The following is a 26,293-nucleotide window of genomic DNA, read 5'->3' as shown; positions in this document are numbered from 1 at the left end:
GGCGGAGCACATCCTGACCTGCCTCTGGAGCCACGACCCGGCCATCTCGCTGACCCCCGTGGTCAATTGCCCTGTAGCGGAGACGGAGGCCGCCGCTCGGGACAGCGTGCGGGAGGTCGTCGACTTCGTCGCCGCCTACTTCAAGCGGGAGCCTGCAGACACTTGAGCTGGGCATTGTATCTTTTTCCTTTTGCGTTATGTAACAAACATTGTACTAGTTAAAAATTTTGAAATAGAAGAAAACTTCAACTTAGCTTGTTTGTCAGTTGCTGGTTTGCGGTATGCAGCACCCCGGCGCCCTGGCCCCCTGGCGGATAGGTTCAGTTGTTTGGACCTGTCTGCCACCTGAGCCGTAGAAGATACTCCGGACCTCCTTGGGCATAGGTGCCGCATAGTTTGCAAGCCGAGCGAGCGTCTTATTCCTTTCCCTGCGTAGCAGAAAGAACTACAGAGAGAAGAATCAACTTGTTCACACGGTAGTAATGATACTGCGACTTAGCTGTTTGATGCATGCAAGATCGATCGTTGGTGTCTGGCTCAAAGCAAACGCCCCGGCACCCTGGGAGATAGACTCAGCTGTTTTGAGTCTGTCTACCATCAAGACTGGACCTCGATCTGCATGAGACCTTTAAAGCGGATGCCGGTACCCCCTGGTAGGTAGGCTCAATGGTTTGAGGCTGGCTACCACCAGTCAGGGCTTAACCTGTGTACCACTTCAAAGTTACAGCTTAGTAGCAGGCCCGCGGGACTCATCCTGGACCGGTCCCAGGCTAGTACTAGGTCCGGGGCTCTAGATGCACAGGTCCAGGTAGCTTAGTGCTTGTTACAGAGTGGTGGAGTGTGTAGGCTTAGGGTGCGGAACCAGGCTCCGGACCACTCCAGGAAACAACACGATCTTTCCGGACCTGGCTTCGATGCCCCAGACCCTTCCCAGCAGTGGGTGAGGTCATTTTGTCGTACTCGATCCTTTGAGATATGGAGCTAGGCATGCCGCGTAGGACTTAGGAAGCCAACTCCTGGGCTAGAACGAGGTCCAGGCCCCTAATTACCCAGCCCCGGGTACTAGGGCACTCGTTACAGGGTGGTGGAGTGTGTAGGCTTTGGGTGCGGAACCGGCTAAGCGGCTACACAGGACTCCGGACCACCCCAGGAAACAAGCACCCCTTCTCCAGAGTAGGTCCTTAGGAGTCCGAACCCCTCTCCAGCAGCAAGAGGGTCCGCATCTGGACGGCAGTCCAGCAACTCAATACAGATCTTAGATGTAGCGACAAGAGTGGAAGTCCGCGCAGGGGTTAGAAAAGTAGAATCTTCGAGAATTGAAATGCGAAATTAAATTTTGACACAAAGACAGAACTGGGGTAAATTTTTCCTTTGCAACTTGGCATACATGGCTTGCGCGATGGATGCCAGAGGCCGGGTTTACGAGGGCGGACCTCTACCGCTCTGGGCCGCGTGTTAATGCCAGCCAACGGTGCGATGGTTGCCAGAGGTCGGGTTTACGGGAGCGGACCCCCAACCGCTCTGGGCCGCACGCTGATTCTATCTTATTACAAAGGAAAAGTTCATTTCCCTGACCTGCCTAAGTGTAAAACTTATGCAGATGCTCTATATTCCATGGGTTGGGCAGCGGCACTCCATCTTCTGTGGCAAGGCGAACGCACCCCGGCCGGCACACCTCTGTCACCTTGAAGGGCCCCTCCCAGCTGGGGGAGAGTTTGTGGAGCCCTGCTCGGTTCAAGATCCGTCTGAGGACGAGGTCGCCAGCCCGGAGCTCCCTACTGTGAACGAACCGTTGATGATAGCGCCTGAGCGCCTGGTTGTAGCGTGCATTTCGGATTGTTGCTCGCCACCTACGCTCGTCGACGAAGTCGACATCGTCACGCCGCTGCTGCTCCTGCATGGATTCGTCAAAAGCCTGGACCCGAGGTGAGCCCAGGTGGATTTCTGGGGGAAGGCATGCTTCAGTCCTGTAGACCAGGAAGAATGGAGTCTCCCCGGTGGCTCGGCTGGGTGGTCCGATTGCGGAAGCTCGTCAACCCATTTGGCACCATGCTTCTTCAAGCAGTTGTAGGTGCGGGTCTTGAGTCCCTTGAGGATCTCTGCATTCGCTCTCTCAACCTGTCCATTGCTGTGGGGGTGTGCCACGGACGCAAAGCATAGCTGGATGCCGATGTCCTCGCAGTACTCTTGGAAGAGTCTGCTTTTGAATTGGGTCCCGTTGTCCGCGATGATGGGGTTTGGGACGCCAAATCTGCACACAATGGACTTGAGGAATGCGACTGCTGACTTTTTGGTGATGTTCACCACAGGGGTAACCTCCGGCTACTTTGTGAACTTGTCGATGGCGACGTAGAGGAACCGGTACCCGCCGACGGCCTGGGGGAATGGCCCCAGGATATCCACGCCCCACACGGCGAATGGCCATGAGGGCAGAATCATCTGCAGAGCTTGAGCCGGTGTGTGTATTTGCTTTGCATGGAAATGGCATGCTTTGCAGGACTTTACCAACTCAGCTGCATCCTGGAGTGCTATTGGCCAGTAGAAGCCATGCCGGAAGGCTTTGCCAACAAGCGTGCGAGATGAAGAATGATTTCCACACTCGCCTCCATGGATCTCCGCGAGCTACTCGCGGCCCTCTTCCTGGGAAATGCACCGCTTGAGGACACCATTGGCGCCACAGTGGTAGAGATCCCCTTCTACCACTGCGTAGCGTTTAGCCAATCGTACTATGCGCTCAGCGGACACATCGTCATCAGGAAGGATGTTGTCTTTCAGGTAGTCCCGGATGTCAGAGATCCATGTATCCGGAGCTCCCTGAGCAGGTGGGGGTGGCTCTATGAGGTCTCCAAGATCCTTGACAGAGCTCACAACCCAGAGTGGGCACCAGAGGTGGTATGCCGCCGGGACTGCTAGCTTCGAGGTGCTAGCTTGATCCCCTTCACCCAGCTCGGGAGGCTGGATGGTAGGTCTTAGCAGCCGTCTTTCAAAGACGCCCTCAGGCACGGATGCCCAGGTAGATGCCCTCGCGAAGAGATCATCTGCTGCTGAGTTGAGTTCGCGGGGAACATGTTGCAGTTCCAAGGCGTCGAAGTCCTTCTCGAGCTTCCTCACGTGGATGAGGTATGCCGCGAGCTGGGGATTGTTGTAGTTGCAATCCCCTCGGACCTGCTTGATGATTAGCTGTGAGTCCCCCTTCACCAGAAGCTGCCGGACCCCCAGAGACAGGGCTTGCGTCAGGCCAAAGATCAGAGCTTCGTACTCCACCATGTTGTTGGTGGCCTTGAACTCAAGGTGCACCATGTACTTCAGCTGATCTTCGTTTGGGTCGATGAGGACCACACCAGCTCCGGCCCACTTCTTGCGGGCGGACCCGTCGAAGAAGAGTGTCCAGTGGCGCTCGGTGAAGACTGGCATCCTAATTTCTGGCTCCGGGGGTCCGGCGTTGAAGTCCGGCCCCCCAGAATTGCTTGGGGAAGGAGTCCACTCCGCTATGAAATCAGCCAGGATCTGGCTCTGACTGCATGGCAAGGCTGGAAGTCCAGTTGGAACTCAGCCAGCTCTGCCGCCCACTTGGCTCTATTGCCTGTAGCGTTGGAGTTGTGCAGGATCGCTCTTAGCGGGTAAGAGGTCACTACGACAACTCGGTGTGCCTGAAAGTAGTGGCGCAGTTTCCTGGATGCAATAAGTATCGCATAGATAAGCTTATGCGTCTCAAGATACCTGGCCTTCGCCTCGTGGAGGACTTCGCTGACGTAGTATACTGGCTTTTGGATGGTCCGGACCCTGGTGACCGGGTCCGGTTCGCCCTTATCCTCCACGTCAGGTCCTTGGGCCCCCAGCGGTCCTGGGTTCCTACTGGTACGAGGCTCCTCCAGACCCCCTTGTCCAGGTTCCGGAGCTTCAGGCAGAGGTGAGGCTGACGGGCCCCCGTGTCTGGGGTCCGGCTCACCATCCTTGGCCGGGGAGACTCTGGTGTCCCCCCGGCGAGTTTGCTCCGTCCTCTCGGTGACTAGCACCATGCTGACCGCCTTCGCAGATGCAGCAAGATACAGAAACAACGGTTCACCTTGATCTGGAGCCACCAATACTGGCAGTGAGGTGAGATGTCGCTTCAGCTCCTGGAAGGCCTGTTCAGCCTCTTCGGTCCAAGAAAATGGACCGGACCTCCTCAATAGCTTGAAGAAGGGGAGGGCCCTCTCAGCCAGCCTCGATATGAAGCAGCTAAGAGCAGCGAGAGATCCAGTAAGCTTCTGGACGTCGTTGATGCGGCAAGGAGGCCTCATCGCTTCGATCGCCTAGATCTTGGCTGGGTTTGCCTCGATGCCTCGATGTGAGACTAGGAAACCCAGCAGCTTCCCTGCTGAGACGCTGAAGATGCACTTCTCGGGGTTCAGCTTCGTGCGCGTGGCATGGAGCCGGTCGAAGACGAGGGACAGGTCCTCCACTAGTGTTGACCCTAGCTTGGTCTTGACCACAATGTCATCAACATACACCTCAACAATATCTCTAATTAGATTACAAAAGTTTTGTTCATAGCTCGTACAAACGTGGGCAAGGCATTCCTTAGACCATACGGCATGACAATGTAGCAATAAAGCACATCTACTGTTACAAAGGCAGTATGCTTCCTATCCTCTCTAGACATCTGAATCTGGTGGAAACCAGAGTATGCATCTAGGAAAGACAAAAGGTCACACCCGGAGGTGGAGTCCACGATCTGATCGATACGTGGAAGAGGATAGGGGTCTCTAGGACATGCCTTGTTGAGGCTGGTGTAGTCGATGCACATCCGAAGCTTCCCGTTGGTCTTTGGGACAACGACCGGATTGGCCAACCACTCGGGGTGGTGGACCTCCTCGATGAAGCCAGCGTGCAGCAGCTTGTGCACTTCTTCACAGATGAAGTTTTGCCGCTCCACGAACTGCTTCCGAGGCTTCTGGCGCACTGGCGTGGCGTCGGGGTAGATCCTCAGATTGTGCTCGATCACTTCCCTGGGGATCCCGGGCATCTGCGACGGTTCCCAGGCGAACACATCGACATTTGCCTGGAGGAAAGTGATGAGCGCGTCTTCCTATTTCTCCTCCAAGTTCCCCGCGATGCGGGTGGTCCTGGAGGAGTCCGCCCCGATCTGCACCATCTTCACGGGAACATGGTCTGGATCATACGGTTGAACCTTGGGAGCCTTTGCAGGCACCCTGGATTGCGAGGTGGATGGGTCCTCCTCGGAATGTGCAGCCTCTGCCGCCAGAGCATGCAGTCTCTCAACTGCAACGACGGCAGCGGTGCGGTCGCCCTGCATGATGAGGACACCGGCAAGGGAAGGCATCTTCAAGACCAAATACCCATAATGAGCAATGGCCATGAAGCGGTAGAGTGCCGGCCGGCCAATGATGGCGTTGAACGGGAGGTTCACCTCCGCAACATCAAATAGAACGCTCTCTGTGCGGAAGTTCTCCTCGGTCCCGAACGTGACCGGCAGTGTGATGCTCCCTAGAGGGAACACCGAATGTGGGCCCACTCCGGAGAATGGGCGAGAGGGAGTCAGCTTGGACTCCGGGATCTGCAGCTACTTGAACGCTGCATAGCTGATGACGTTGAGGCCAACCCCATTGTCAATCAGCACGTGATAGAGCCTCACATTGGATATGACAGGGGTAGTGACTAGAGGTAGTACACCAGCCCCAGCCATATTCTTCGGGCAGTCGGATGGCCCGAAAGAGATGGTGGTGTTCATCCACCTCTGGTGCGGCGCCGCCTTCGGGACCCCCGGCTTCACCGAAAGGACCTCTCGGTGAAGGGTCTTCACGTCCCACCGGGAGACAAGCTCCTAGCTTCCGCCGTACATTACGTACAGCTTCTTGCGGCGGTCGCCATTATCGGAATCGGAGTCATCGTCGTGGTAGACGCCCTTCAGCTCCCGAGCGGGGGACTGGTACCCCAGCAGCGGCTCCGCTGTCGGAGGCTTTCTCCTTGCCAGGCCGCTGGCGAGGAGGGGGTGAACCGTCCTTGGAGGACTGCTCACGCCGCCCACTGACCCGCTTCGCGAGCTTCTGGATCTCGCGGCAGTCAGCGGCGCTGTGGCAAGCGCTGGGATGCACTGGGCATGAACCTCCGCTTCCACCTTGCGGGCGAGGGCATTTGCCATGTGCATTCTGGCCCCCAGCCGCTGCTGCAGCAGCCGGCGTCGCTGCTGGTGCTGCTGCTGCAACGACTGGTCCGCCAGAATGTGGCTCCCCGCGACTCCGGTTCTTTTTCTTCTTCATCTTGCCACCGCCCTGAGCGGTGGCACCGGAGCCACCAGCCTTGGCGTCTCCGTCTTGGGGGGCTGAGTGCCATGCACGGCCCTCAGCGGCCCTGGCACACTTGTCTGCTAGGGAGAAAAGCATAGTAACGCTTTCCACCTCATGCTTCGCCAGCTTCTCGAGCATCTTCTCGTCACGTACCCCCTGGCGGAAAGCAATGATAATAGATGCATCGGAGATACGAGGAATGGTACCCCGTACCTTGGTGAAGCGCGAGATGAAGGCCCGGAGCGTCTCTCCGGGTTTCTGCCTCACGGCATGGAGGTGTGCCTCCACACCATGCTGCTGGTATGCGCTGGCGAAGTTCGCTGTGAACCTCGCACAGAGCTCCTCCTAGGACTGGATCATCCCAGGTGTGAGGTTCATGAGCCAAGTCCGGGCTGGCCCAGACAAGGCTACATGAAAGTAGCTCGCCATGACGGCGTCGTTACCACCAGCTGCTGTGATGGCGGTAACGTACACCTGCAGGAATTCCGACGGGTTAGTGGTACCGTCGTACTTCTCCGGCAGGTGCGGGCGGAACTTGGACGGCCATGCCACTGAGCCGAGGTGCTCCGCCAGCGCAGCGCAGCCCACCCCAGCCACCGGGGCGCACGCCTATATCCGGGCATTCACTGGAGGCTTGGGTGCTACCACGTCCAAGTCGGCGTTGAGGTTGCGACCCTCAATGTTGAAACGGCGCTCTCGCGCCCTCTCGACGGAGATGCGAGCATCCTCTCCCGCGCGCCGGTGGTTGAGCTCTGCCTGCAGGTCTTCTGTTCGTGCACCCCTCACGGTGGGGGAGCGCACGGATGCCGACACACCGCCCTGGCGCTGGTGGTAAGGTACCACCGCATTGCCGGGCGGAGGTCGTTGCCCAGTCCTTGTAGAACTGGGGGAGGTCTGAGCCAGATGGAGGAGATGGTCAACGTCGTCCCGCCACTGCCTCAGGGAGTCTGGCGAGGCTGCAGCAGTCGTAGGGTTGCGAAACATGTCCCTAGCCGCCGCTAGCGCTCCGCCGCTCGCAGCCTGTGAGGGGGCCTGTGACGGCCGCCCTGACCCTTGCCCGTGACGGTTACCCCTGGAGCAGGAACGCGAGAGGCGTGTGGCGTGGAGGACGCCACACCCTCCGTCATCTCCACGTCGTCCACACAAACCATGGAGACAAGGAAGAGATGAATTGCAACCAGCCGCTTCCCCTACCTGGGGCGCCAAATGTTGTGGTGTGGCAAACCACAGCCGGGTGGCGGAAGGCACCCGCCTAAGCCCAGAGGGTGAGTAGTCGGGGGTTAGCTAGTGACTAGTTCAATCTCGCTCAAGAACACGATGAACACAGCAGGGTTTAGAGTGGTTCGCGCCGCCGGAGCGTAATACCCTACGTCCACTGTGTGTTGTATTGCCTTGCCTCGATAGAGTCCGCGAGAGTTTGTGTGTTGTGTCTGTTGTGTACAGCGAGCGCCTCCCTTTTATATCTCAAGGGGACGCGTACATGGCCGTTAGGACCCCGACAGGTGCGTCCAATGATGTAGTACAAGATAACGTACTGTTCGTATTATGGCGTCGCGGTGAAGGAGATCTCTCTCCTGGATTCCATTGTCTGCTCTTGGAGTTCCCCGTTCAGCGTGTCCAGGCGCTGTCTTGTCGGAACGGCACCAGGCATAGCTAGCGGCGTTGCCTGCCACGTAGTAGAATGGGCCGCATAGCTTGCGGCGTAGGAGGCATGATGGAAAAGTGTCGTGCCGTCGTATCCAATTAATGCGGCAGACGGGCTCTGCGCAGGTGCGGCACAGGCGGCTACACTGTGTACCTTGGTAATACGCGGTGTACAGTGAGGCCTGACAAAGGCTGTCCCGCGTGCCGCGGCGACAGAGCACGCCTCAACCATCCGCATTAAATGTGGTGGGTGGGCGAGTCTTCCAGCGGAGGACTCGCGCACGAGCCCGCGCCCGTGCCTCCGGGATACGAGGCGGCTCCGGACCCCCGGCGGTACGTTGGTTCTACTGCGTGGGAGGTCCGGATGGATGCGGAAGGTCCCGGACCCCTATGGGGTTCCGCGGCCTTAGCTGTCAGCTTGGAGCTTCTCTTCCTTAGGGACACGTGGCGACTCTGGACACATCCCCAGGCGGGGAACGGGTCTGGGGCCGTTGGCCTGGTGAGAAAAGAGCCTGACCCGTGGGGTCTGGCTACTCCGTCCTTTGCGCGCAGTTACGGATAACTACACGGGTCCTGCCTTGCCACAGTAAGAGTGGGTATCCCTACTACAGGGTACCGACACTCTGGAATAGGGAGATCTTCCACTGAGCATGTCAATGCTCGATCCACAGGGATGTGGAACGTGTCCTTCCCTAACTTGATGTTTAAACATCCGTCTTTAGGAACATCCTTAAAGAGGGCCTTAAGGGGATGTCCTATCAAGAAATCAAAGTTGAGATCTTCGAAGAAATGGAAGTTCAGACAGATTTTAACATCATAGTGCCAAAATGGCACATCGGTGATTATCCCGTAGCTGCTCGTAAGAGAACATGAAGGTCTCTTGAGCAGTCTGTCTGTCGGAGTGAGTTTGTAATTGCCCAAAAAGGCTAAGGCAAACTCATCTGACATGAGATTTGCTCCGACAACGGGACTATAGAGAGCGTCCACAATTTGATCTTGGAGACGGCAACGGAATGATGAGGAAGGAGAGTTTAGATAGATTGGAGATAAGGATGATTCTCATTCCTGCAGCCATTCGTTGCTGATCAATGTTGTCAACTCTTGAATCGTCTCTGAAAGAAAATTCTCCTCTAACGGATCCGTAGGAGTGACAGGACTTGGTGGTCGCTTCTAGCAGAAGTATCTTGAGGTGTTGTCGAAATCTTCAAAGACATCCGGCTCGATACTTCGGGGAAACTCCGGAGGTAGAGGGTCTTCCTCCGCCGATGTTTCGGATTTATGTTGAAGGGCGGTCTCATAGATCGAATCTACTGATTAGCTTTCAGAGGGTCCTGATTCGATTTCTGAAGGCTCTGCTTGATGCATCTCGGGCTCTGTGGGGACTGTCTCATGGATACAAACGAAAGAGGTTCCGTCCAAGATTTTGTCGAGGACTTCCCTACTCTCGATTGGGGTAAGATGAGCAAAAGATCCTCCAGAGGTAAGATCGAGATGGTGTGCAGACGCCTTGTCAAGATCAGCATAAAAATGTTGGAGCAATAAATGCTCGGGTAATGACAAGGCTGGGCCTGATTTTACCAATAAGGTAAATCTAGCCCAAGCTACACCGATTGATTCCTTATCATTCTGACAGAAAGTTAAAATTTCCGTTCGTAAGGTACATATTTGTGAATGCGGGAAGAATGCAGAACAGAATTTGTCCCGAAGTTTAATCCAACTTCCATTCACACAGCCTACGACACAAATGTACCATTGCTTCGCTTCTCCCGAAAGGGAAAAAGGAAACAACTTCCATTTAAGAGTTTCGTGTGTCATGCCCGAAATTTTCTTGCATGAACACACTTGCTCGAACTCGCGCAGATGATGGTAGGGATTTTCACAATCCCTTCCTGAAAAGAAATTTTCCTGAATAAAAGCTATGTAGCCTGAGTCGAGTTCATAGCTAGTAGAAAGAATTGGGTCAGCAGAGGGTGCTGGCTCATAGAACTCACTCTTGGGTGAAGAGAGCTGTAAGAGGGATAGCTGCTCCATGGGTAGCGGGGGTTGAGGTAGAATCAAGGGAAAAAAAAGAAGATACAAGGACGACTGAGTCCGTAGATAACGTAGCTACCGTTCCCCGGCAACGGCTCCAGAAAGCTTGTTGGTATTTTGCAACGTCACGAATAAAATTCGCAAGCGCACGGATACCACTGTAGTTTTCTCCCAAGAGTATTCCAGGGTATCGTATCCACTGAGGAACGTGAGTACGCTATCTACGGATTCAGGCTCATCCAAGGACACACACGCCGGTGTGGAGAAGATAGAAGAGAGGACTTTCTTTATCTAGAATCTATGCTTAGAAGAAGAGATCACGTCGTCGTTATACTTCGAGTTAAAGGTATCGACTGGCTTATACAAGCTGATAGCTCCAATATGATGCTCTATCCAATATCCAAACATGGAGGATTACTAGGGCTCGAACAGGGCTATCACCACCAGCCGGTTACCTCTACAAACCGTGGGACTATCAGACAACTAAGTGGTATAGTCCAGCCTAGACACCACATCTACGCCTTTCCCTACTAACCTTAGCCCTGGCCAAGACTACCCTTTTCTGTCCGGGTCTTAAGCTAAGATCAAATGCTACTCGCTAGCATACACATCAACTAATATAAGGTAGATATGACAACTTGCGATCTAAACTCTAATTCTAAATAAACAAACAAAGAAAGTATTGAACACTTACAACCGAATAAGCATCCGTCGAGGTACAAGCGGAGGAGAGTGCCGACAGACCCGGCACTTCCCCTGACTCCTCCTCACTGTCCTCCTCTTCTTCTACACCTCCTAGTCTACCTAAGCTTCTAGGATGAAGGCCCCAAGCTCCAAGGGGGAAAGGTGAGTTGAGAGGGGTGATGTGTGTGTTCATTCCTCTAACCCCACTTTTTATTTATAGGAGGGAGCCACGGGGTGAGCTGCAGCCGAGACTCATCAAACTGCCATCAACAGCCAATGGGGGACCTCCACGTGGAACCTAAAGGCGGTGGGGTCCACGGGTAGGTCGGCCGGCCTGCTTGGTCGGCCGAACCCCCAGTGGGCCCACTAACCATGCACTTTGGCCTGTGGGTCACTTCCTGGCCCACTTACATTAACATGGATGGCCCACACGTCAGCATCAGCCTACCCCAGCGCTTCCGTTCACCTCCCCCAGCACTTCCGTTCACCTCCTGCGCGCGCGCCTTTACACTAACATGGATGGCCCACACGTCAGCATCAGCGGCTCCCCCCGCACGGCCTAGACTCCCCCACTCCCTCTCCCTCCCGTGCGCGGCCCAAGCTCCCCGCGCGGCTCACACTCTGCAACCCAGCAGTGCTTCCCCTCAACTCGCACCCGCGCCCCGCTTTCCCCCTCACTGAACAACCGGGCCCGCTGTCATCTTCAACCCCTCCGCGACGCGCTCGCACAACGGCCAAGCCGCGACGTCCGCCTGTGATCCCCGCAGCTTTCCTTCCCGAGTCCAGACCCCGAGATCTCCGGTGCTGCCCCTTTAAACCACCCCGCGACCCCCCTGCATCCTATCTCGTCCCACAACCGCCACGCAAACCCTAGCAGCAGCCTCCACGCCGCTCCGCTTGGAGCAGAGCACCGCGCCGCCACGGATGAGTCTACCCGCCCGCTCGATTCCGCGCCGCCGGCGAACCACAGGCCGCCCTGACCCATTGTACACCTCCACAGACTCCGCCCGGACTGCCTCGACGGCTCAGCAGGCCCGGAGACGCCCTGCATCAACCTCGCCTCCGAGCTTCACCGTGCGTCACCACCGGACCGACGCCGTCGACCTTGCTGCGCCACGCATCTTCCCGATTCAGTACTAGGTGAGCACCACCTAGATCCCCGTTACCTTTTGCGCCAGATGTCTCAGCCGTAGCACGTATCCGAGGCTAGAACGCCGGCTTGCCGGTGTTCTGCCACCAACCACCCGCGGCGAGCTCGCAGCACGCGCCACCACAAACCCCCCGAGCCCAGTTTAGGCCACGGGTGGATCACGCGTGGGGCTCTGATCACCACAGGTCCAAGCATAGGTCGATTTGACCCCCCGGAGTGTCGGATTTGGCGAACTCCGGCGATCCCCCACCGCAGAATCTCTGTTCCGGCGACCTTCCGCCGCCGTCCGCACCCCATCGCTCCTGAGCCTCCCGATCCGAGTCTACCGGGCGAGTTTAGATCTAGACCCGAGCCGCCCTGAGCCGCCAGGTCTAGATCCGACGACCGAGATCTAAACATACCGGTTCGGCCTGCCAGTTTTGCTAATGAGTCCCTGAAGTTCCTGGGAATCAACCCGCAGTCCTGTTCCATTCAAAAGTATTTGCAGTTCAGTAAAAAATCTTACACGGACCCCCCTGAGCTTCTTAGAAATTGAACCCGCCGTCCAGCCCTTGCCTTTTTGCGAGTTAGACCCTAGATCTACATGTTAGCTATGTTTAGGTCCTCGGTTTTTGCAGAAAACCCCCAGAAACTCTGTTTTTCTTACAGTTAAGCCCCTGAACCTTGTTTTAGGCCCAGTTTTCGCGTTTTAACTCTGTTTTAGGTGTTCTTTATGTCCACGCGATCGTTGTAACGTGTAGAATAGTTCTAGCATAGTTTTGTTTGCTGTTTTTATGTATTGTTGTATTGTTTCTTAGTGTTAGCCTTTGTTTGCATGTATGTTTATGTTGTTGCCTTGTTTTTGGTCATGTGTTCGTGAGTAGATGTTGAACTACCGGAGGAGCCCCAGTACCAGTACCCGGAGCAGCCATCTTCTGAGCAGTTTGAGCAGCAGCAAGAGCAGTTTGAGGAAGGCAAGTATAACATGAACAACCTATCACCTTTAAATACAATTTCATACTGCATTTTAATACTGTATGCCTATAAGGACTTTCCTAGCCATTTTATATCCTTTATATATATATATATATCCTTTGGGTTGCATTTTGGTTAGTTGTGCTAGGTGCCGCGCTATAACACACTTGGTCTTTTTTAATTAATTTGATTAATGGTTTATGCAACTTAATTCTAGGAGTGGCCCCCTGTGCTCCGTGCTTGGGTGGCTCACGTCTCGTTAAAATATGTTTTGTTAGAAACATGGTTTAGGGGGCCAGCACTGTGCTTAGTGCTTGGTTGGCCACTCTCCATAACGACCGGTTCATAGAGCGACAACCTGGGACAACAGCGCTACCACAAGACTGGAATGGGACGGTCTTGGCGTAATAATTAGGTCTTTTTGGTTTGGAGTAACTTACCTGCGAGGCAGGGGAGGTAAGCTTCTATGGCCCTCGTACTGAGTGCCCTCGTCTGTGCTCCGTGTCTTGACGCCCACTAGACCTGCTCCATAGTCATCGATCCACCCTCGCAGTTACTCCTTACCAACGAGATTCTTTGTAAAGGCCTCGTAGTGTGCTTGCTAGCCATCTCACCTACGGAAGTGTGATGAACAACTAGCGTAGCTCACAACTTGTGGGTAAAGATGTGCAACCTCTGTAGAGTGTAAAACTGGTATACTAGCCATGCTCACGGTCATGAGCGGCCCAGATCCTCCTTTTGATTAGTGGGGTTATCTTCCTTTGGTTAGGAGGGTTTCCCCGGGTGGCTTGGTTTGGTATGGTTCTCAGTAGTAACACGAATAACTTTGATTAATTACTATGTAACTGGGCTTATGGTAATTCATCAACTTGTAGTAATTAGCTTTAATAAAATTTTGCCAAGACTTAAAAGCTAATGCAGTTGAGTCAGCCAACCTTACAGCCTCATAGTTTGTGTTATACTTGTTGAGTACAAGTTGTGTACTCACACTTGCCTTCTCTACTCTTTTTCCTCTTGTCCTTTTTGGGGATACTCTACTGCTGCTCAGTTCCTACCGACACGAGGGAGTTCACCCGAAGCTACCAGGAGTACGAGGACTTCTAGGCGTTCGTGTGGCAGTACCGCCCTAATTAATCCGGCTCAAGTGCGCTAACCATCATCTTAAAGAGAATCCCGGCTAACACGCACTTCAAACGGAGTAATTCGGCAGTGCTGTCGGGTAAAGTCCCGAAGAATCCACCTTAGCATCGATCGAACCCCAAGCTTACATGCAACCCACATGAAGGTGAGTCCAGAGAGTACAACATTTCACAGATACATTACATTACAGGGTCTTAACTTAATTATTACAAACCAAGTTCGAAATCTCCGAAAGGTACTTGAAGTTCAAATTGAAAGTAGTTCAGAGTTCATTGCAGCGGAAATAAAACGAGTTCTAAACGACGATACATGATGTCATGATGAAGCCCGTACATGACATCACTCGGCATTGCCATCGTTGGCCGGAGTCGTATCCCACTCCACCGACCAACCAGGAGGTAAAACACACGGCCAAGTCAAACTAGCTATCTGATCTTCAAATGTATCACCTGAAAACAAAGTGGAGCCACAAGCAAGGCTGAGTATACTAATACTCCGCAAGGTTTACCCGACTAGGATATAACTAACCCTCTAACTAGACATGCAAGGCTTTTGGCTTGAGGGGTTTGTCTTTGCCGAAAAGCAGTAAGTCCTTATTTTCCGATTTTAGCTTTCAAGTTCTATTATGATTAACCATTCTATATTAGCATCTATCCTAAAGCATACATGGTGGAAAGCAATTATTTTTCATCATTCAACCATATTTCTCATCATCATTGTTCCACTTCTTACTCTATGTGGCAAAAAGGTTAAGCAGTCTCAATATCCGTGAGAGACGGACGATTCGAATCGAATTTGTTGACCTGGCCAGGCAGACCTAAACACACACATGGGGAAAGCAATCACCCACGCGACTTTTCCCCTTTTTCCCCGGGCATGAAACAGGCCCACCGTCCTAGGGTGCCCTGCACCCGTGCGTGACCATAGACCAGACAGTGGGGAGTATGTTCCACGGCCGGTTCCATCAGGTACTTAAGCTTACCGATTACCATATTCTCGGCATGTGGTTAGTACGTTCAAACGCTTAACCACCACTACCACACACCGCGGCCTTATCCATTTTGACTAAATAGACGGGGTATCACAAGTACAACAACCCCGCCCGTAAACCTGATATTGCAGTGTGTAGTAAGCATTCAACTCCTATGAGCTCGCGAGTGACAGGAAATCACTCGACTTCTACCGAACCATTAGCATAGCCAACTAGCGACCTACACATACTAGTGTTCAAGCATAGGTACCTAGGATCATGCAACTAAGGTTCCAAACAATTCCTGCAACTTAAATGCGCAATAAACAGGAATACAAATAGTTGCATAAATTAAAATAAGTAGGACATGCTCCGGGGCTTGCCTTCCTGAGCGGAGCTAGCCTTGGGCTCTTCTGAACTCTGGTTCAGGTCTTCAATGACTTCAGTTAGAGTAACTTGAGCTTCACGCTGCTCACTCTCGGACTCCGGCACCAACTCGTACGTACCGTCAGGGAGAGTAGTCGAATCTATATGAAATGCATACGCGTGAGTTAATTTAGTGATAACGATGTATTCCATTCTTCATTTTAGAGTTGTAGTCCAACGCAACTCAAGATGATTTATAAAATATTCTATTACATTATTTGGGCAACCATTTATAGAGTAATAATCATTATACTGACTTCACAAAGTAACTCAGATGGGTTTTCTCTTTTATCCCTATGCAGCAAAAGAAAGATTTCTCTTATTTATTACTAGGTTAAGCATGTCCTTATCATAAATAAAGTTACACAGAGATTCTGGGTTTGAAATTTTTATGTATGACACATATCTAAATAACTTGCCTACTGTGAAATTTTCAGCCCATTTCATGCAGCCTATTAACCACGAAAAATAAAACAATCAGCTACTGCTGGAAAATAAAATGAATTTTACAGGTCAAACTATGCAAGTACTGGTAATGAAATTGTATCTGAGGATTGTATACCTAAAGATGAATTTTCCATAAATTTTTCAGAATTAAACAAGCACTTTATAGGGCATGAAAAATAGCACAATGTATTGCTACTTGGATCAAAATTAAATTCTACAGACTGTTACAGCAAGTTCCAGAGCCTCATCTTTTACCAGCATGGTTATAAATTAAATTTCATCTACTAGAAAAATTATCAGATTTTTCTATGCAAAGAAACTATTTTTCTTGATTTAGTGTAAAAGTCTATACTATTAATTAGTTGGACTGGTTCCACCTATCTAAAATTTCTCAAAATTTTTGTACAGTAACTAAATATCAAGTTAAAGGTACTGTAAAAGTTTGAGCTCAGAAAACCAAGTTAAAAAGTATGTACAAACAAACTAATTTAAACAAGGCATAAAGCAAGATTTAAACAAACCGATAGTTAGGCATGTCAAAAGTCTATGAAACTTTTACACAAGGTTATACATCTAACATGTAATCCACTGACCAAAAATGGCTAAGAGCTCATGCTTGTAACTTGAGATCTAACAAAAGGTACATTCTCTTTGTATTTTAAATGAAGTAGAAACTATTGAGAAAATGGAAAAATGCATGTAACAAAAGTTGTAGATATCTTTGCAAGGATTCCAGAACAGTTGAGTTTGCAATTTTCTGATTTTTGTATGATTTTTAAACGAATTTACAATTTCACTGAAAAATCTAGAAAATCAAAAACACAGATTGCAAGGGAACCCCTGGGATTTTCACAAAACCCCCTGGACAACTAAAACTAATAGCGCTGGGGTCCCTGGCCGGAGTTGGGGACAGAGGAGGCGGCGGCGGCCCGTTTCCCGGCGAGGAGGGGCTCGCCGGCGGTGGGGGTGGCGTCCTGGGGCAAGAGCTCGCCGAGATCTACCTAAGGGTGGGTGCTGTAGTCGACGGGGACGGCCGGAGCAGGGGCAGCGGCGGCGCCCAGGGAGCGGCGGCGGTGGCTATAGCGGGCGGCGGCGCTCCGGCGGTCCGGGGCGGAGGTGAGCGGCCTAGGAGCTACACGGAGTCGGGTAGGAGCTATTTAGTGGGTCCATTGGAGGCGAGGGAGGGCGGGGAAGGGAGCTCCGCGGTGAGGGGGTGCTCGGCGGCGGCAATGGCGTGGGCGGTGGCGTTCCAGGGCGCGGGGAGCGGAGGGGGAGCTCGGTTTGGGGTGGAACGGAGAGGGGAGGGGCGGGAACGCGGGGTGGCGAAGCAAGATGGGGAGGAGAGGGCTGCAGAGGGGAGCTCGGCGGGGAGCTCAGGCGGCGGCAATGGTGGGCAGCGGGCGGCGTGCGGCGTTCCTGGGCATGGGCGAGGAGGAACGGCTCTAGGAGAGGGAGGGGAGTGGAGAGGGGATGCGAGAACGGCTCCTGGGGAGGCAATTTGAGAGGGGGAGCTCGGCAGGGGAGGGGCGCGGGGTGAAGGCACGGCGCCGTCCGGGCTCGCTTGTCGCGACGGCAGCGTCGCGGAGCGGCAGCAGGCTCAATCCTCGCGCCCCCGAGGTCAATGGCGTGCGTGCATGCATGGCTGGGTGGGCAGTGGCGTGTGGGAAGAGGGAAAGGAGGCGTCGGTGACATGGCCGGGCGGCGGGGCAGTAATGGCGCGGCGGCTCTGGTGGCGAGGGCGCCGTGCGGGCGGACGGCAGCGAGTGGCGTCCGGGCGCGTGCGCACTCGAGCGGGGCAGGAGGGGGTCAGCGGCGCGGCGAGGCAGTGCGGGGCGGCAGCAGGTCAGCGAGCAACGGCAGCGGCGTAGCGAGCCCGCGGCAGCAGTGCAGCGAGCGCACGCGCGGCCGCGTTCAAGTGTCTGCGCCCGCGCAGAGAGGGAAGGACCAGCGGGGGAGAGAGAGGAGAGAGAGAAAGATAGTGGAGAGAGAAAACCCAAGGTCAACTGTTTGACTTAGCCCAAACTCACGATTTTCAACAGAAACTCGAAAAATTTTAAACATGAAAGTTGTTCCAAATTAAATTTCCTACAACTTTCCTTTCAGTCAAAAATTCATTTGAGCGATGGTTTGAAAGTTTAAAATTTGAATTCAAGATTAATGATCCCGCTTGTTTTTCGGGGTTAATTCAAATTTTAATGTTAGAACTTGAAAAACTTTAAACACGAAAGTTGTTTATCTTGTCAAACTCTACAACTTTCGTTTTGGGCAAAAGTTTATTTGAGCGAACATGTGAGAGTTGACTTTTTGGTTTACTCCAACGGAAATTCGGCTTTTACGCGATCACCAAAACAGGGTTTACTGTGTCATTTGATGTTAATGGCATGTTTTAAACAGTGCTAAACACCGGAGGTGTTACAGCCTACCCCCCTTAAAAGAATCTCGTCCCGAGATTCAGATAAGCAAGCTAAGTGCTGGAAAGAGGTGTACCTCCAGTTGAATTAAGAAAACCGGGGAAATTCTGATTTAGGTAGCTTTCAGCTTCCCAGGTAGCTTCCTCTTCGGTATGGTGACTCCATTGAATCTTGTACATTTTAACTGCTTTTCTTCGAGTGACCCTTTCCTTTTGATCAAGAACCTTGATAGGATACTCGACATAAGAGAGATCAGGCTCCACCAATATCTCTGTTTGTTCAATGATCTCGGTGGGAACCCGAACACATTTCTTGAGTTGAGAAACATGGAAAACATCATGTACTGCTGCCAGTCGAGGAGGAAGTCGTAGTTTATAGGCCACGGGTCCACAAATCTCAGTGATTTCATAAGGGCCAACATATCGGGGAGCTAATTTGCCCTTCACGCCGAATCTTTGTACACCCTTGGTTGGCGAGACGCGAAGATAGACATGATTACCTGCTTTGAATTGCAAAGGGTCCCTCCTTTTATCAAAATAACTCTTCTGCCTAGACTGGGCGGCCTTTAGATTCTCTTGTATTACCCTTACTTTCTCCTCTGCCTCTGTTACGAGATCGGGTCCGAATACCACTCTTTCTCCGACCTGCGACCAGCTCAAAGGGGTACGACACCGTCGACCATACAAGGCCTCAAATGATGCCATTTTCAAACTCTCTTGATAACTGTTGTTGTATGAGAACTCTGCTAGTGCTAGACATTTGTCCTAGCTCTTGTCATAATGAATGACGCAAGCTCTCAACATGTCTTCTAGGATTTGGTTCACCCTCTCAGTTTGTCCATCAGTTTGGGGGTGATAAGCTGAGCTTCGAATCAATTTTGTCCCAAGAGATGCTTGTAACTGTTCCCAAAAGCGTGCAACGAACTGTGTTCCACGATCAGAAATGATTGTCTTGGGTACCCCATGCAAGCAAACAATGCGATCGAGATAGATCTCAGCATACTTCTTGGCAGTGTAAGTAGTATGTACCGGAATGAAATGTGCCGCCTTGGTGAGTCTGTCCACGATAACCCAAATGGAATCATGCCTCTGGGATGTGTTGGGTAATCCAACAATGAAGTCCATTCTTATGTCTTCCCATTTCCACGACGGGATAGGTAGAGGTTGAAGCAAACCGGCTACTCTCAAGTGGCTGGCTTTTACTCTCTGGCAGATGTCACACTCCGAGACATATTTAGCAATTTCCCTTTTCATCCTAGTCCACCAGAAATTCTGCCTAAGATCTTGGTACATCTTGGTACTGCCCGGGTGAATAGAAAATTTGGAAAGATGTGCCTCGTCGAGAATTTGTTTCCGAAGATCTTGATTTTTCGGAACAACTAAACGACTTTCAAACCATAGGACTCCGTTATGGTCCTGACGAAAACACTTATACTTCCTTTCTCCTTGAGAGAGTTTTTGTTTGATGATCCCAACACCTTTATCATGTAATTGGGCCATAATGATTTGATCATGAAGAGTTGGTTCAACTGAGATGTGATTTAATGTGCCTTGGGGAATCATTTCCAACTGGAGCTTCCTCATCTCATTACAGAGGGTTTCCGAATAGGATTCCACGGACAGGCAATGGCAATGAGCCTTGCGACTTAGTGCATCTGCTACAACATTAGCCTTGCCTGGGTGATAGTGCACCTCAAGATCATAATCTTTGATTAATTCTAACCACCGCTTTGTCTCATATTTAGGTCAGCTTGAGTGAAGATATATTTGAGACTTTTGTGATCGGTGTAGATATTACAATGAGCACCCATAAGATAATGCCTCCATATCTTTAGAGCATGAATGACAGCTGCTAATTCGAGGTCGTGAGTAGGATAATTCTGCTCATGGGGTCGAAGAGCTCGTGATGCATAAGCAATAACTCTATTGTCTTGCATGAGCACACAACCAAGACCAGTACCTGACGCGTCACAATACACGTCAAAGGACTTGGTGTTATTAGGTTGAGCTAAGACAGGTGTTGTAGTCAACTGCTCCCTTAGGGTGTGGAAAGCCTTTTCACATTTTTCATCCCACACAAACTTTACTCCTTTCTTTAGTAGTTCAGTCATTGGCTTAGCAATTCTGGAGAAATCTGGAATGAATCGGCGATAATATCCGGCTAAACCAAGAAAACTGCGAATCTGATGGACGGAGCTAGGAGGTTTCCAGTTCATCACCTCCTGTACTTTGCTAGGATCCACGGCTATGCCTTCGCGGGAAATAGTGTGGCCCAAGAATTTCACACTATCTAGCCAGAATTCACACTTGGAAAATTTAGCATAGAGCTGATGGTCCCGAAGACGTTGGAGAACAATGCGCAGGTGCTTGGCATGGTCTTCCTCATTCTTGGAATAAATAAGGATGTCATCAATGAAAACCACGACGAACTTGTCGAGCTCAGGCATGAATACCGAGTTCATGAGATACATGAAGTAGGCAGGTGCATTTGTGAGACCAAAAGACATGACTAAATACTCATAGAGTCCATACCGTGTGGAGAAGGCGGTTTTAGGAATATCACATGGACGAATTTTGATCTGATGATAGCCGGAGCGAAGATCAATCTTTGAGAAAATTCTAGCTCCAGCCAGTTGATCGAAGAGAACATCAATGCGGGGAAGGGGATATTTATTTTTGATTGTCACCGCATTGAGAGGTCGGTAGTCCACACATAACCTCAAACTATCATCCTTTTTCTTTACAAAGAGAGCTGGACAACCCCAAGGTGATGCACTGGGGCAAATGAAACCTTTGTCCAGAAGCTCTTGAAGTTGGATTTTTAACTCGGCCAACTCCTTGGGTGGCATTCTATATGGCCTCTTTGAGATAGGGGCAGTGCCTGGCTGTAGTTCGATAATAAACTCAATCTCTCTATCTGGTGGCATTCCTGGCAAGTCATCCGGGAATACATCGGTGTACTCGCATACCACAGGAATTTCTTCTAGGTTGGATGTGCTCATGGCAAATGCACAAGAATTGACACACTCTCGGAATGGTAAATAGAGAGTAGTGGCTCCATATTTTGGCGAATTTAATTCCACCGCCCTGGCGGGAATATCTATTATAACCCCATGCTGAGTCATCCAATTCATCCCCAAAATGATATTTATACCCTCAAGTGGTAGGAGTATAAGGTCGGTGTTGACGATTAGGCTACCCAACTTGATTGGCACAAGTCGTGTTATTTGGTTTGAAGCAATTTTACCCCCTGGGGTTGATATCATGTATGACCCTTTCGTGTGAATAAAATCCAAACCCACTTTTGCACCAAATTTTGCACCAATGAAACTATGCGATGCACCAGAATCAAATAATATAACTGCAGGTTTGTTGTGGATAGAAAATGTACCCGTCATCACTGGTGCGCCCTCAGGGAGTTCTGCAAGAGTGGTGAAATTGATACGCCCTTGCTTGACCTGAACAGTTTGCCTTCTGCCCTTGTTCTTGTTGTTTTGATTAAAGCCTTGGCCCTGGTTTTGTCGCCTGGGTTGCGGGCACTCGCCTGGGTTGGCCTTGGGCCAGTTAACTGAGGAATAGGGAAACGTGCCACGCTTTGCTGCAGTGGAGGCCTGATAACCCAACGCCCTGGCTGAGGGGCTTTCTGAGGAATCTGGGGTGCAACATTCTGTACTATGCGATACCTCTGTGACTGCGCACTAGAGGGTCCAGCTGGCGCTTTCCTCTTTTTCTCAGCACGGTGAGTCATGATACAGTCTTCTTGAGTGAGTGCGAGATTTACCAACTCATTGTATGTGTCGACCCTAATGGGGTTTAGTCGTTCCTTGAGCTTGGTGTTTAAGCCTCTACGAAAACGATCACGCTTCTTAACATCTGTGTCAGCATGATAGCCCGCGTACTGACAGAGATTGTTGAAAGCTTGGGCGTATTGGAGAACTGTACGTGTCCCTTGAGTAAGAGCCAGGAACTCATTCAGCTTCCTATCCATGAGTCCTTCTGGAATATGGTGACCCTTGAATGCAGCCTTGAATTCATCCCAAGTGGCAACATGATCAGCTGGGAGCATGCCAAGGTAGTTATCCCACCAAAGACGTGCCGAACCGCGAAGCTGTTGCGCGGCAAAGCGAGCCTTGTTTTGCTCTGAGCATGGTGCCAGAAGTAGTGAAAACTTGGACTCAATTGTGCGAATCCAGGCATCCGCATCCAGTGGTTCTTCTGTCTTGTTGAACAGAGGGGGCTGAGTTGCCAAGAAATCTGGATAACCAGCAGCTTGAGGTTGATGAACGTTGGGTCCACCCCGCTGCTGTTGCTGTTGTTGCTGCCCCTGGACGAGTTGACGGAGTAACTCGGTTTGGGCGGCCAGATATTCCGCAAAGTTGGGTGGCGGTGGTGGCGGTCGCTACGAACTGCTACCATTCGCGTCCCCGAAACCCTCAGGGTTGCCACGTGTCGCTCCCACCATCTGGAATGGCAATTTCTCTCATTAGTAGGGTGACATATGACTTCCCCAAGTACAGAAGGGTAAGCGCGGAAAAGTAGTACTGGAATGAGTATAATATTAACAGGGACAGCAACGCGGTTTGTTACAAGAAAATTCATAACTTGCACTCTGTTCAACGAAATGCGCCCAAATTTTTACAGTAGATAAATAATTCATCATACTACAACTTTGGTATTCAACTCTAAAGCTAAATCGACAGTTAAGGTGGGCGAAAAATTCAGTTTCTGTCGCTCTGTCCAGTCTGTTTTTCAGCAGGCCGAGGTGCAATGTTCGGGCCACAACTTTTGGCACACAGGTCTAAAAATGTTGAAATTTGGTGAGAACTTAGATCATGAAGTTCACAACAACTTTGGTATTCAACACACAGCCCAAAAATGCAAGGAAACATGGATAAAAATTCAGACAAGCTTCTGCAGCGATAGTCTCCACTGCAAATCAACCATTACAACCATCCATCGAGTTCTTAGCCAAGGCTAAGCGATTAAGGTACTTTTACATATAAGTGGCACTCCTTTACAAAAGCGAGGTACTCCACTCTTAGTTAGCCTATTACATCACCATCCAAAGTTAGGCTACCCTATAGAGGAGTATGCGCGAAAGACTACTTAAGACATCATCTAAAAGTCGTCCAGGTTGTTGACGGAAGACTCGCTCCTCACTGGAGAGTGAGCTCCCGGAAGTGGTGGCAGGGGCACTCCAGACGTAGTGTCAAGTCCTGAGATACCCTGAACCTCCTGGGGCTCCTCCTCCATGGCCTCAGGCTGGGCCTGCTGAGCCTCCAACATCTCAATGTGATCAAAGGCAGCATTTAGCTGAACCTGCTGGGCGGTGAACTGCTGCTCAAGAAGTGCAAAGTCAGCATCCCTGTTGTCCAAGAGAACATCATGCTCCTCAATTAGACCCTCAAGTTGGCCAACATGGGCATCAAGATCCCTGATCTGCTCATTCTTAGCAATCACTATCTCATGGCTGGTCTGTGCAAAAGCAATGATCTGGGCCATGGCCTTGGCCTGTAAAGTCTGCAAGCGGTAGAGTGCATTCATGCACTTCACTGACATGGATATAGTCTCTGCAGCTCTGTTCTGCTGAAGGTACCCAGTGTGTCCGACCCGACTAAGCCAGTTAGGGTCATTGGGCTGCTCTGCTGGGAAGAGGCCAATAGGAGCTAGTGTGACAGCTGCATAATTCTTCTCACAAAACTTGTTGAGTGCTGTCATGGCTGCCACTTCCCAAGTGTCAACCAGACGGTGTCCAACTACCTCTAGCTCCAAGGAAGCCCAGTGAGCTGGAAAAGGGTGGGGAGCATGAGTCATGCGCACTCGACAGCGCGCGACTCCCATCTCAAGGAACTCCTCGCCCACATAGCGCGGGGAACTGGGATATCCGGCATCGCGCATCACCTCCCAAAGAATGGAGGGAAAACCCTGCCAGTGTGTGCACTCGGAGTGTGCACGCCCATCCTCATCAAACACCAGGAGAGTAGGGGCAGCCATCTGTACAAAAGATGTACACAAGTGAGTGATGGTTGAAACAGATTTTGGGTAGTGCACGAAAACGAGTACAACTGGAAGCACAGAGCTCTAAAAATTCTCAAAATTTACAGGAACATTCCTAAGGTTCTTAGGAACAACTTTTCTAGTCAACTCAAGATCTAGATCAGATCCTAAGAAAGTCTTATCCTTATAGTTTTGCTTTGCTGTCAGCCCAGAATTTTCAGGGACCAGAGAGCCAGTAAACTGAGTGCTGAGGACAAATTACTTAAGCCAAAAATTACCAAATTTTTACAGAAGCTTGGTAAATAAATTTGGCACAAGTTTTGTGTTGAACACTTCTGCAGAAAAAATCTCTAGGAAGGCCTAAAAATTCGTGCAACACAGGTGTTCAAAGCTGACAGAAAAACAGGGTGTCAATGTTTCTAGTTTTTCCCCACTGTATACTAGTCGAAAAATTTTCAAATTTAAACAGCAGCAAGTAGACAAGGTTTGGAGAAAAATTTTCCACTGGCACTTCTACAGTTAGGGACATCTACCATGTCAAATAATTCATCTTCCAGGATATAGTAGAAAGGACAGATTTCTAGATAGACCTTAATTGAGAGAAGATGAACCGTGCTCACGTGCAAACCTTAACCTTACCGACTAACCCACATCTATTTTCAGTGGCTGTCAATTATATGAGTATGATGCATGCACGACCTAATCGTCCTCCCAAGGAAAACAATTGCCAAATAGTTTTAGACTTACGGGGTTAGCACCGGTGGCATGGCACAATTTACGTCTCTCCCTATATATATATTTCTAGCCGAGTTCTAACCATTCTTAACTTACGTAATCGCGGTTAGTGTACCTACAGAAAATTGACAGATATAATTTTCACTGAACCTTTCATGCCAGCACACATGAAAGCGTCCCCATACATTACCGCTCACTATAGAAGCGGCATCCATGCGTCCAACACTGCATGGACAGTGCTCATACGCCACCGAGGTGACGTATTTACGGTTTCTTTTACTCCCAATATAATCGACTGAGGGTCGGTATATTGGCAGCAGCTCAAGTAGGCCACTGCTTGAGCGCAGCGTTCGGTTCGCATTACCGACGGGAGGGTCATACTCTCTCAGCTGACTGAGTATACTTTAGTAACTTGAGCTTCACGCTGCTCACTCTCGGACTCCGGCACCAACTCGTACGTACCGTCAGGGAGAGTAGTCGAATCTATATGAAATGCATACGCGTGAGTTAATTTAGTGATAACGATGTATTCCATTCTTCATTTTAGAGTTGTAGTCCAACGCAACTCAAGATGATTTATAAAATATTCTATTACATTATTTGGGCAACCATTTATAGGGTAATAATCATTATACTGACTTCACAAAGTAACTCAGATGGGTTTTCTCTTTTATCCCTATGCAGCAAAAGAAAGATTTCTCTTATTTATTACTAGGTTAAGCATGTCCTTATCATAAATAAAGTTACACAGAGATACTGGGTTTGAAATTTTTATGTATGACACATATCTAAATAACTTGCCTACTGTGAAATTTTCAGCCCATTTCATGCAGCCTATTAACCACGAAAAATAAAACAAACAGCTACTGCTGGAAACAAAAATGAATTTTACAGGTCAAACTATGCAAGTAATGGTAATGAAATTTTAACTGAGGGTTTTATACCTAAAGATGAATTTTTCATAAATTTTTCAGAATTAAACAACCATTTTATACGGCATGAAAAATAGCACAATGTATTGCTACTTGGATCAAAATTAAATTCTACAGACTGTTACAGAAAGTTCCAGAGCCTCATCTTTTACCAGCATCGTTACAAACTAAATATAATCCCCTATAAAAATTATCAGATTTTTCTATGCAAAGAAACTATTTTTCTTGATTTAGTGTAAAAGTCTATACTATTAATTAGTTGGACTGGTTCCACCTATCTAAAATTTCTCAAAATTTTTGTACAGTAACTAAATATCAAGTTAAAGGTACTGTAAAAGTTTGAGCTCAGAAAACCAAGTTAAACAGTATGTACAAACAAACTAATTTAAACAAGGCATAAAGCAAGATTTAAAGAAACCGATAGTTAGGCATGTCAAAAGTCTATGAAACTTTTACACAAGGTTATACATCTAACATGTAATC

This window comes from Panicum virgatum, chromosome 7K (assembly GCF_016808335.1).
Source record: "Panicum virgatum strain AP13 chromosome 7K, P.virgatum_v5, whole genome shotgun sequence".
Taxonomy (NCBI): domain Eukaryota; kingdom Viridiplantae; phylum Streptophyta; class Magnoliopsida; order Poales; family Poaceae; genus Panicum; species Panicum virgatum.
The sequence above is the reverse complement of the archived record's forward strand: the minus strand, read 5'-3'. Positions refer to the sequence as shown.